Genomic DNA, 11,513 nt, shown 5'->3' with positions numbered 1-11,513 from the left:
TGGCTACAACACATTCTCCCTCAAGTACCTTGGTACTGATATCCAGCCCTGGGACTAGCAGAAAAGATGACCAAAACAGGGTGGCATGGAAGGAGGGTCAGAATGTGCCAAGACCATAGAAAATTCTCCTCTCTCAAAGATGACCTAGAACAGCAGTTTTTCAGGCTGATTCGATTCCTGCATCAAAGACCTGAGTCACGGGGCCTCAGGAAAGTCTTTTAGGAGACTACCATAAAGAGACCATCAGGGAAATGCACAGGGATTGGTATGTTCATTCTTCATAGCACAATTTAGAAGTGAAAAGCTTAACATTATAAATGTCCAAAAGTAGGAAAATGGTGATGTCAATTATTGCATGATTGAAAACTATTCAAAAGTTAAAATAATATCTTCAAATATTATGACATAGAAAAAAGTTAACAATGTAACAAAATATGTACAGGGCAGACAGCAGATGGTTGTCCACTAATATCCATTCTCCTTTTTCTTCCTTAATGATAGAACTCCTGACTTTTAGCTGGACACATGGTTACCCAGCCAGACCTCATTCCTCAGCCTGCCTGGATGCTGAGGTGTGACCATGTAACTGAGCTCTGGACTGAGCAACGAGGCCAGGAGTGGTGTGTGCCTCTTCCTCAGTGTCTCCACTTATTTCTGGAGATGTTCACGTGCTTCTTGTGCCTCTTTCCTTTCCTGAAGATTGAGTGGCATTTGTGATGATGGGTGCCTGAAGATACACCACGGATCCAGGGCGTATGAAGGGAGCTATGTCTCACACGTGGGTGAAACCTCTGCCCAGAGGGAAAGCCTCATCTAAGTGCAAGTGACCAGTGAGCCCAAGAGCTGTTGAGGGTAGGATGGACACTCATCTGAGGTGACCGCCAGGAACTCAGGAGGGCAGCTGCAGAGTTGCAGCAAGCCACATCTTTACTCTAAGCCTGGCACCAGATCTTTTAGATAACTAGGGCATGGTGGGCACTGGGAGCAGTATGAAGAGCTAAAGAAAGAAGGACTCACAGGAACACAAATGTATAAAGTGTAGATCAGTTTGAACTGATGGTTTTGTGGTCATTTCTCCTTTTGCCTTTTACTGGGTTCTGCTGCCCTCACCACCCACCACTCATCAGAGTTCTCCAGAAAAACAGAATATATTATACTTTCTTTCTTTATATATATATACATATAGTATGTAAATTATACAACTATTTTATGTATGTGTGTGTGTGTGTGTGTGTGTGTATGTATATATATATATATATATATATATATATATATATATATATATATATATAAATTGTCTTATACAACTATGTGATTACTGAAGCCAAGAAATTCCACCTGCCTTTCATAAGCTGGAGAACAGGAAAGCCAGTGGTGTCATTCAATCTGGGTCTGAAGGCCCAAGAACCAGGAACTCTCATATCCAGGAACAGGGGAAGCTGCATGTCCCAGCTGAAGTAGAAAGGAAGAGAATTGCCCTCTCTGACTTTTCTGTTCAGACCTCAAGGGCTAGATGATGCCCAGCCACATTAGTGAGGGCAGATCTAATTAGTGGGCACTGGGAGCAGTATGAAGCAGCGTGTTTCAAATGCTAATCTTCTTTGGAAATACCACCACAGACACATCCAGAAATAATGTTTTGCCAGCTACATGGGCATCCTTTAGACTAATCAATTTGTCATATACAAATAACCATTGCAACCTGCTCCCAAATTCATATGTTAAAATTCTAACCCCCAGAACCTCAAAATGTGAGGCTCTCTGCAGATGTAGTCAGGTTAAGGTGTGGTCGTTAATGTGGGCTCTCATGCAATATAGCTTGAGTCTACAACAAGACACACAGACGTGCACAGAGAAGAGGGCTGTCCAGAGGATGCCAGCGGATGTCTGGCAGGTAGGAGGAGTTACTCCGACATGAGTAATGCCTTCATTCTGGACTCCAGCCTCCAGAACTATGAGAAAATACAGTGCAGTTGCCTTAAGCCACTTGTGCCTGGTGCTCTGTCACAGCAATCCCAGGAGACCTATACACTCTCTGGCCAGTCTCTTTGTTTGGAAATGCTCTAAATCTCTTTGAGGTAAAGAAGCCACTCAGGTTCCCTTTAGGCCTGATCCCCCGCACCCTGAAGTCTCTCCTTTCTGCTCCTCCTGGAAGGAACCAGACCCCTGGCCCTGGCTGGACTTTTCTCACACTATCTGCACCCAGGGCCCTCCACCCACCTCATGCCAGTCTGAGCCCCATCTTGTTTCTTTGACTTCTTGACCAAAGTCATCCTTCCTAGTCAAGTCATGAAGGGGACCCAAAGGACATTTTCTTTCCCCTGAAATTTTGATTTCTAGTCATCAAAGTTTCATTTTTTCCAATAGCATAACTAAAATCTAGCAATTAAAATTTTGGAAAAGTAATAATTTTTCAAATGAAATAGCTATCTAAAACAACACAATTCATTTTTCAAATTTTCTGTCCTACAGTATTGTACTACAAAATTGACTTTTAGGAACATAATTCTGTGAATTTTAACTCAGGTGTGATTTATGCAAATACCTCCACAATCAGTATGCAGAAGAGTTACAGCACTCCTTGTGAAAGCCCTCCAGAGTCACCCAAACCAAGCCTGGCAACCATGATGTGTTCTTCATTCCTATATGTAATTTTATCACTTCAAGAGGTGTAGGAAGTGGAATCTAGCCATGTCTAGTGGCCCATGTCTATAATCTAAGCTACTCTGGAGGTTGAGACAAGAGGACCACAAGTCCAAAAACACCCTTAGCAGCTTAGTGAGGACCTAAGCAACTTAGTAAGACCCTGTCTCAGAGTAAAACTTTTAAAAAGGGCTTAAGGATATCACTTTGTGGTAGAGCACCTGCCTAGCATGTGTGAGGCCTTGGGTTCAACTCCCCAAATTGTAAATAAGGAAACAAATAAAAATAATGACAGCAAAACAATAATAGAACAAAATGAGATTGGCTTTTAAATTTTTCCCTAAGCCTGATTCCCTTGAGATCTATCTGTTCAAGTTTTGCATACATGTGCCCTTTGTTTGCTTCAATGGTGTGCAGTATTCCACTGAATGGATATACCTACCAGTTTGTTTATTTACTTGTCCAGTGAAGAACTTCCGGTTTGGGGCAACAGGGAATACAGCTGCTGTAAATAGTCACCTACAGCTTTTTGGGTGAATGCAAGTTTTTGTTTCTCCAGGGATAGTGGCCAGTGATACGGTGCAGGCATATGTAGTTTTACAAGCAGCCACCATACTGTTTTCACGAGAGACTGTGTCATTTTCCATTCCCACCAGCAACGTGCAAGTTTCAGCTTCTCCACAGCCTCACCGGCACTTAGTGCTACCCATGTTTTCTATTTTAGCCTTTCTAATACGTATGTAGTAGCATCTTATGGTCTAATTTGCATTTCTCCAATGTCTAATTATGTTGAACATCTTTTCATAAGCGTATTCGCTATCCTTATATCTTCTTTAAGAAAGCATCTGTTCTTTTGCCCATTTTTAAACTGGGTTTTTGTTTTCTTTCTATTGAGATAGAAAGTTCTTCATCTATCTTTTGTCTGCTATAATTAGAAAATATTTTCCCCTAGTCTGTAGCTTGTCTTTTCAATCATCTAATAATGTCATTTAAAAAGCAAAAGTTTTTCATTTTAATGAAGCCCAGTCTATCTTTTGTTTTACTTTTATTTTTTTTTTTCTTTTTGTGTAATTTCTAAGAACAGTACTTTATCTTTTGTGGTTTCTGATGATAAATCTGTCTTGCAAATTGGCTCCCTATATATAGTGCTTCATTTCTCCGGCTGCTTCAAGATTTTTTCTCTGCTGTTAGCTTTCATTAGTTTGATTATAATGTACCTGGGTATGGAATTCTTTGGGGGTTATCCTGTTTAGATTTTGTTTGGTTTCTTGAATATGTAGGTTTATTCTTTTGTCCAACTTGGAAAGTTTACACCATTATTTCTTCAAATATTTTTTCCTCCTTCCTGGAACTCCAACAACCTGAATTTTAGATTTAAAGAATTGTTCCACTGATCTCTGAGACCCCTAACTTTTGTTCGATTTTTTTTCCTCTCTTTTTTAAAAGATTGAATAATTTATACCAATCTATCTTTAGGTTCATGGATTATTTTCTCTGTCACCCCCAATATGCTATTGAGCTTAACTCATGAGTTTATTTTTTGGTTATTGTATTGTTTTTTTTCCTAAATTATTAGTGTTTCCACTTAATTCTTCTTTCTATCTTTTATTTCTTTGCTGAGATTTTGTAATTTTCTCAGTTGTCCTAGGGATATTTGCAATTGCTTGTTGTGGCACTAGTGTAATAACTGCTTTAACATGTTGTCACAAAGTTATAATAGCTGTGTATTAATTTGATAAACTTGCTGTAACAAAACACTACAAACTGAGGGACTTGAAAAACAGAAATTCCTTCCTCACCCTTCAGGGGACTGGATGTCCAAGATCAAGGTGTTGGCAGGCTGTTTTTCCTGCTGAGCATCCTCTCTTTGCTGGCAGACAGGTGTGTCCTCTCTCATGGTCTGTTCTCTGTGAATGCTTCCCCAGTGTCAATTTTGCACATCCCAATCTCCTCTTTTTATAAGGATGTCAGTTCATTTTGGATTAATCCCCTCTAATGGACTCATTGCAAGTCAATTACCTTTTAAAAGGCTGTTTATCAATATGTCTCCTATCTCCAAATATGGTTGCATTCTGTGCTCTTGGGGATTAGTCCTTCAATATATGCATTTTTCTCGGTGTGTGTGGGGGGGGGGGACAAAATTTAGCTCATAGCACCTTGTCATTTTGATGTTGTCATTTGTTGACTTATCATCCTATGTAGATTGAGGTTTTTCTGAGTAATTTTGAATTGTATCCTGTACACTTGAATGTAATGCTTTAAAACTTTTGGCATCATTCAAATCCTATTGAAAACATAAATATTCTTTGCGTTAGCCAGCAATTGACCTGTTTCAGTTCAGGCTGCATGTTCCAGTGTACCTTATATGGGCTGCAGTTCTGTTGTCAGTTCAACTTTCCAAGGCTTTGCAGTTCCAAGCAGATCCAGCCCACGTGTGCCTCCCGTGGAGTCACCTGTGGGCTGTGTAATGGCCTCAGTAAGTCCAGTCTCCAATTCTTTGGTAAGTTGAGGCGGGTCATAGCTATGCATGCACAGATTGTGGGTCAGTCAGGAGTTCATAATCAATTCTGTGGGGTTACGTTCTGGATGTGCTCCCTCCTTGAACTCCGGGGTACTTGTCTGGTAGTTTTCCTTTTGCTCCTTCAGCTGTAACACTGGGGCTTGAGTCACCTGACTCTGCCACCAGGTTCAGGGCCCACTGCTGGGCCTGAGGGGGAGCCCCGCATCTTCTTGGAAATTACAGCCCCACTTCTCAGGAAGGAAGGGCCCAGCACCCACCTTCCATGGGCCCTGCTGAGGCCTTTGTCCCTACGCCAGGTGGTGGCCCCAGGGAGCTGGGATGTGAGAAGGCAGAAAAGAAAGGGATTTATTTCTTTAAATGCTAGGAGTTCTCATTTCACGTTTCAGGGCTGGAGGAAGCAGGAAAGGCTTCTCCTGGAACTCTGCTCATTGCTGGATTTCAGTTGGAGGGAAACAAATGGAAGGAGAAATTAAGTATTCAACCCTGTTTAGGGAGTAGTTCAAATTCTGTTTCTTTTTTTTTTTAACCAATCATTTTACTATTGTTTATTTTCCAGAGTTCCCAGTAGCTGTTCCACTCCTGTCCTGGTTTCATAGCCATGATGGGATCTCTAGTTGCAGACTGAGTGGGGACCCCTGCTCCATCCTACCAGGAGCTGGAGCCTCCACATGAAAACTGGGCAAGAGATAGTCTGAAACATGCCTTCCCAGTGCTGACCCTTCAGGCCCACAAGCAATGGACGAGGAGGCTCTGGGCGAAGTAGAAGTGAAAACAGTAATTCTGAGGGAGACAGCTAAAAATGTGCAGAGGCTACAGAGGCTATTGGTGCTCACTGTACTTGATTTTACATCAAAATGAATATTTTTGAATGCAGACAAATGACTAGCAGCAGCATATTTATGATTATAAGCCATAATTAGAGTGATTTTTCAATTGATGAAGTAGAAAAAAAAAGAATAGGGAAAAGAATCATTCATAGGGAATTTAGAAGTCAAATGACAGAAACAGGGTTTAAAGGGATGGATGTGGGTAAGTGTCGAGGAGTCTGGGTCAGCTGAACAGAGAGAGTCAAGAAGGAAAGAGGAGGAAAGCTGAGGTCCAGTCAACAAGATCAACAGAGTACAAGAAAAACAGGATTCATGCTATTTTGCTGACCACATGGTGGCACTGTTGACATGAGACAGCTTAGTTCTGTCCTCTCCAAAATACTTACATTCTAAAGCATTAAGATTCCTGAAGAAAATATCAAAATTCCAACTTCTATTTACATTTTATCTTTAAATATAAAAAAGTCCTACCCTTTGCTACTACTTACTACATAAACTCGGGGGGTGGGGGGGCCTCCATCACTTATTCTGTAAGTTAGATGATGGAGCCTGTGGTATTACATATGGTTTGCAAACACTGGCAAGGGTGGGAACCTGTAGCCCAGAGATTGGCAGTGTCTGTCTTGTGCATTCATTCATTTGAATGTATTGCGACGCATGGCAGTTTTCAAATCATTGGTAAAATGCCTACTAAATGGTGGTTTATACTATGTGATAAAATTCATTCATATATTACTGAGTTTAGCTAAACTAACCCTCTTAGAATGTAAAAGGGATTTAACACATTTCCTGCAAAGGATTACAGGCTAATTGATATTAATAATTCAAGTCAAAGATAAGAATAAGAAAATAGAAAAATAAGATGCCACTTCTTTTAGTTTAGATTATTTTTCAGTCATATTGTGGGGGGGGGGAAACAATGACTTTTAGTGATACTTCCTTTTTCAATTAAAAAAATGCCCATTTAATTGATCTTGTTGAGATAAAAGTTATGTTTTGATAATAAATTAAAAAAATATATCTTTTGAAGGAAATTCATGCTTTGGAGAAAAAATTATGAGAATGCAGATTTTAAAATATTTTCATCATTATGTGGATTTGTTCTGGAAACTGAAACCAATTTATGTTGCATATAAATTCTTATATTTTAATACTAAGGCTTTGAAATTCAATTTTTAAAATATGTTTAAGTACGTTCCACATGAAGACTTTAAGTATGTTTTGAGATAATTTATTAAGAAATATAAATATTAATATCTTGCATTCATTTGTACAGTTTGACAATATGGAATATGGAAATTTATTGGTCACATATCAACATAAAACCAAAATTAATGGTGGATGGGTCTAAAAGGTAGGGACTATAATTTAATAATTAAAGTCAATAACTTGTTTATGGATATGTTTTTCTATATGGACCAAATAGATCTGATTTTTTTCTTGTGAAATATAATTATGTATATAACTCTATAAGTAAATATGAAACTCACTAAAATTAAAAATTCAAAGTAAACTTAAAAACAGGCCATCAAATCACTGAACCACAAAATGTTGTTTATAGTCTTTCAAAAACAATTAAGCAGTGGTGTGCATTGGCACATGTCTACAATTCCAGCCACTTGGGAGGCTGTGGTAGGAGGATCATAAATTCAAGGCCAGCCTCAACAACTTAGCAAGACCCTGTCTCAAAATGAAAAATAAAAAGGACTGGAGATGTAGGTCAGTGGTACAGCACCTCTGGGTTCAATCCCCAGCATCAAAAACAACAACAACAATCTAATATAAATATAAAACTAATATAAAAAATTAATTTACTTTCTATAAATTTTATTTTGAGTATGCTTTAAAATAGACATTATCTTATTCATATGTGACACTTTATGCATGGTACTATGTAGCAACCACTGTTTAAAATGTTTTACATGTAGCCATTATTTTAACTCTCACAACACCCAATGATGTACACATTAGTATCCCTATTTAACAGATGGGTAAACAAGCATAAGACCAATTAGCTAATAAGTGACAGAGCCAAAACTTACTAGTACAGTAGAGCATATATGTAAATTATTACACTTTAAAACGATAAAAAGACCAGTGGAAGAGTGGATTTAAAGTTTGAAGACCGTTTGTCTAAAGCCAATAACATGAGGGCAACATGTGAATATGTTCATAGGAAACTCAGTCCAATAGATAGTAGAGTATATGAGCACAATTAAAGCACCTGCATATCTTATTGAAAACCTACAGCAACTTTTGAGGTAGTCATGTTAATTTCAATAACACAAGCATAATAAAAATACTGTCCAATGAATTTGGGGTATAAAGTTTAACATACCACTTATCACATCTAAGACTTCGGGTATTTTCAAACCTCTGTGAATTCTTTTTTTCTCATCTTCAAAGTGGGTAAAATAATGCATGGATTTTGGAGAGTTATTGTGGTATTACATGTTGTGCTATGATATAACATGGAGCAAGAATGTGGATTCAGGAGGTGAAGTCTCTGGATTCAGGAGGTGAAGTCTCTGGGTATGAATCCTAGTTCTGCCACTTATGAGTTACCACTTCCTTTGTTATGTTGTAACCATTCTCTCTGCCTTAGTTTCCTCATCTTAAAAATGGACCTAATAATACCACCTACCTTACAAGGCTTTTGTGTGCTTTCATTTAAGTAAAGTATTTAGGATCTATCAGCTACAAAATTCTCAGTAAATGAGGGCTATGATTAGCAAATATAAAATGCTAAGCCCAGACTAGGCACCGATGACTAGTTAGCAACAGCATTGCTATCATTATAACCACCGAGAGTTTTGCTCATGATTATGCAATTGAGAAGCATCCAGGTGCCCTATTCCTGGGTTCCATGCTGTTATGCCCTGGCACTTACATGCACAGAGAGGATATTCTCTTCTGAGGAATGCAGGCCTAGTCTGTTCCTGGGGAGACAGCGCAGAGGCTTGAACTTATCCAGTAACCTTCAGGAAGTAACACTGAGATGTGAGCAGGACATGGAGACAGGAAGCCTTGGAGGAGGGAATTCCAGGATTAAGCCAGGACCCAAGTCCATGGGACAGGAAAGGGAATGCATACTAGAGAGTGATGAAAATGTTCAGACTGGAGCAGAGCTACATTTTATTTTTTATTTTTATTTACTTATATATTTATTGATTAGTACCAGGAATTGAACCCAGGGACACTTAACCCCTGAGCCATATCCCCAGCCCTTTTCATTTTCTATTTTGAGACAGGGTCTAGCCAAGTTGCTGAAGCTGTCCTGGAACTTGCGATCCTCTTGCCTCAGCCTCCTGAGCAACTGGGATTATAGGCGTGAATCAGGCAAGGCCAGAGCTACATTTTAGAAAGAGCAGCCTGGGGAGTTATTAAGGGAGAATTAGAACTGGTGGGGGGTGCAAGAAGTTGAGGCAACAAGAGAAAAGTTGTGTTCACTCAGACATGGGTGGTAAGGTCCACAGCTGAGAGTTCTGATGAGGAAACAGAAAGAAGGGGAGAAGCGACAGATCCTTGAGAAGGCAGAGTTTGGAAACCGATGAAGTAAAGGGTAGACAAATGGAAGTAAGTGGATAGAAGGACCTCACATGGGCATTTTTATCTCAGTTGGCCTGGCACATGTTGTGACACTGAGAAATAGAAAAGTAAATTTTAGAGGGCCCCTGAGAGCTGTGACTTTGACATTGAATTTGAATTACAGAGAAACATGAAGTCAAATGTCCTGGGGAATTTGGAAAACTCAGAGTGCTCAGGGATGGAGTCGAAAGTAAGAGACCCGTTCACGGCAGCATTATTTCTCAGCAGCCAAAGGGTGAAAGCAATCCAGGGTCAGATTAATGGATTGGCCCAAGGTGGGAGATCCAGACAGTGGAATCCCATTCATCCCTGAGAGGAATGGGATTCCACTGTATGGAATGGGTAGACCCAGAGGGGAGTGTGCTAGGGAAGTAAGCTCATCCCGTGAACACAAAAACTGCATAATTGATTCCACTTTTAGGAAAAATCCAGAGTCGTCAAATCATGGTAACAGAAAGTCTAATGATGTCTTCCAGTGATTAGGGAAAGGGGAAACAAGTAGTTGGTTTGGGGTGAGTATAATGTTTCAGTTTGACAAGATAAAAAAGTTCTGGAGTAATTGATTGCCTGACAATGTGAATCTACTTAATGCTACAGAAGTATACTTTTAAAAATAGTTAAGATGGTAAATTTTACATCAGGTGCATTTTATTACAATTTCTTAAAAAGTAGTTTAACAAAAGCTCAGGGGAGATGATCATAAAAACATAAATGGATACTATGTTTGGATTGCTTGTGAAGAATCTAAATTTTAGTCTACTTTCAAGAGGCTGAGACTAGCTACTTTACTATTTGTGATTTTTACACACAAAAAACCAGACAGTTATTTATTTTTTAAAAAGGCTTTGGGAAGACAAAAAGAGAAAATAAATATACTTCTATGTGTTTTTTTTAAGTGAAACATGATAAATATTTTTTATAATAGATTAGTGTGAAAATTTGTTGGGTATATTGCAACTACAAAAAAATATCAATTCATTCTTTGTGCACATTAATATGCACTATTAAAATTACAGTGTACATTATTTTGAATAGAAAATATTCAATTCTTTAATTGTGATTTTTAGTTTTCTTTGAAGTCCCAATTTAACCTTTTTAAAAACTATTTCTTGTGAAATATTGATCTTTATTCTTATGAATTTATTTAAATGACCTTTTTCCGCTTTTTTTAAATAATCAATAACTCCTTCAATCATTTCTTCTATCCAAATGGCTTCCAATTCTTTATCAGGGGACCTTAGCAATCTGAGTTTCCAGATTCCCCAGTACTATTTCATGAGTCTGCACACCTGGGTCCTATCTTAGAAGCCGCCATCCTAACAGCTATAAAACATAGCTTCCTTAGCGAGACATATGACAGAGATCCTCTTAGAGCCACTAGAGAGAGGAAATAATGATTTCTTTGTCTTCCTATCTTATTTTTAGTACAAAGTTTCCAAAAACAGCGTCTTGTGAGTTTAATTGTATTTAGTCTAATCCTTGTTTTTACAGATGAAGTAAACAGGAGTTAAGAAGATTGTGTTCTGTCTATGTGGCAGAAAAGGGAGATGACTATTTGCTATTTGCTATCTCCAGACGGTTCTACCAGCCTATGTTAGCTTCCCACTCTCCTGGTCGCTCCGGACCGGCATCTATTTACACCAGTGGTTGGCAAACTTTTCCTGTAAGTGGCCAGATAGTAAATATTTTAGGCTTAGCAGGCCATCTGGTGTCTGTCACACTCCTCAACCCTGCTACGTTGGAGGAAAGTAGCCATAGATAAGTCCTAAACTAGCAGACAAGACTGTGTTCCAATGAAACTTTACATGCAAAAGCTCATGGTAAGCCAGGATCGGCCCGTGGACCATTGTTTGCTGATCTTCAATCTTTCCTCAGTCCACCACTTTTCTTTTGGATTAGTCTATGCTTGAATCATCATGGATAGCTTGAAATAA

This window comes from Marmota flaviventris, chromosome 15 (genome assembly GCF_047511675.1).
Source record: "Marmota flaviventris isolate mMarFla1 chromosome 15, mMarFla1.hap1, whole genome shotgun sequence".
Lineage (NCBI taxonomy): Eukaryota > Metazoa > Chordata > Mammalia > Rodentia > Sciuridae > Marmota > Marmota flaviventris.
The sequence above is the reverse complement of the archived record's forward strand: the minus strand, read 5'-3'. Positions refer to the sequence as shown.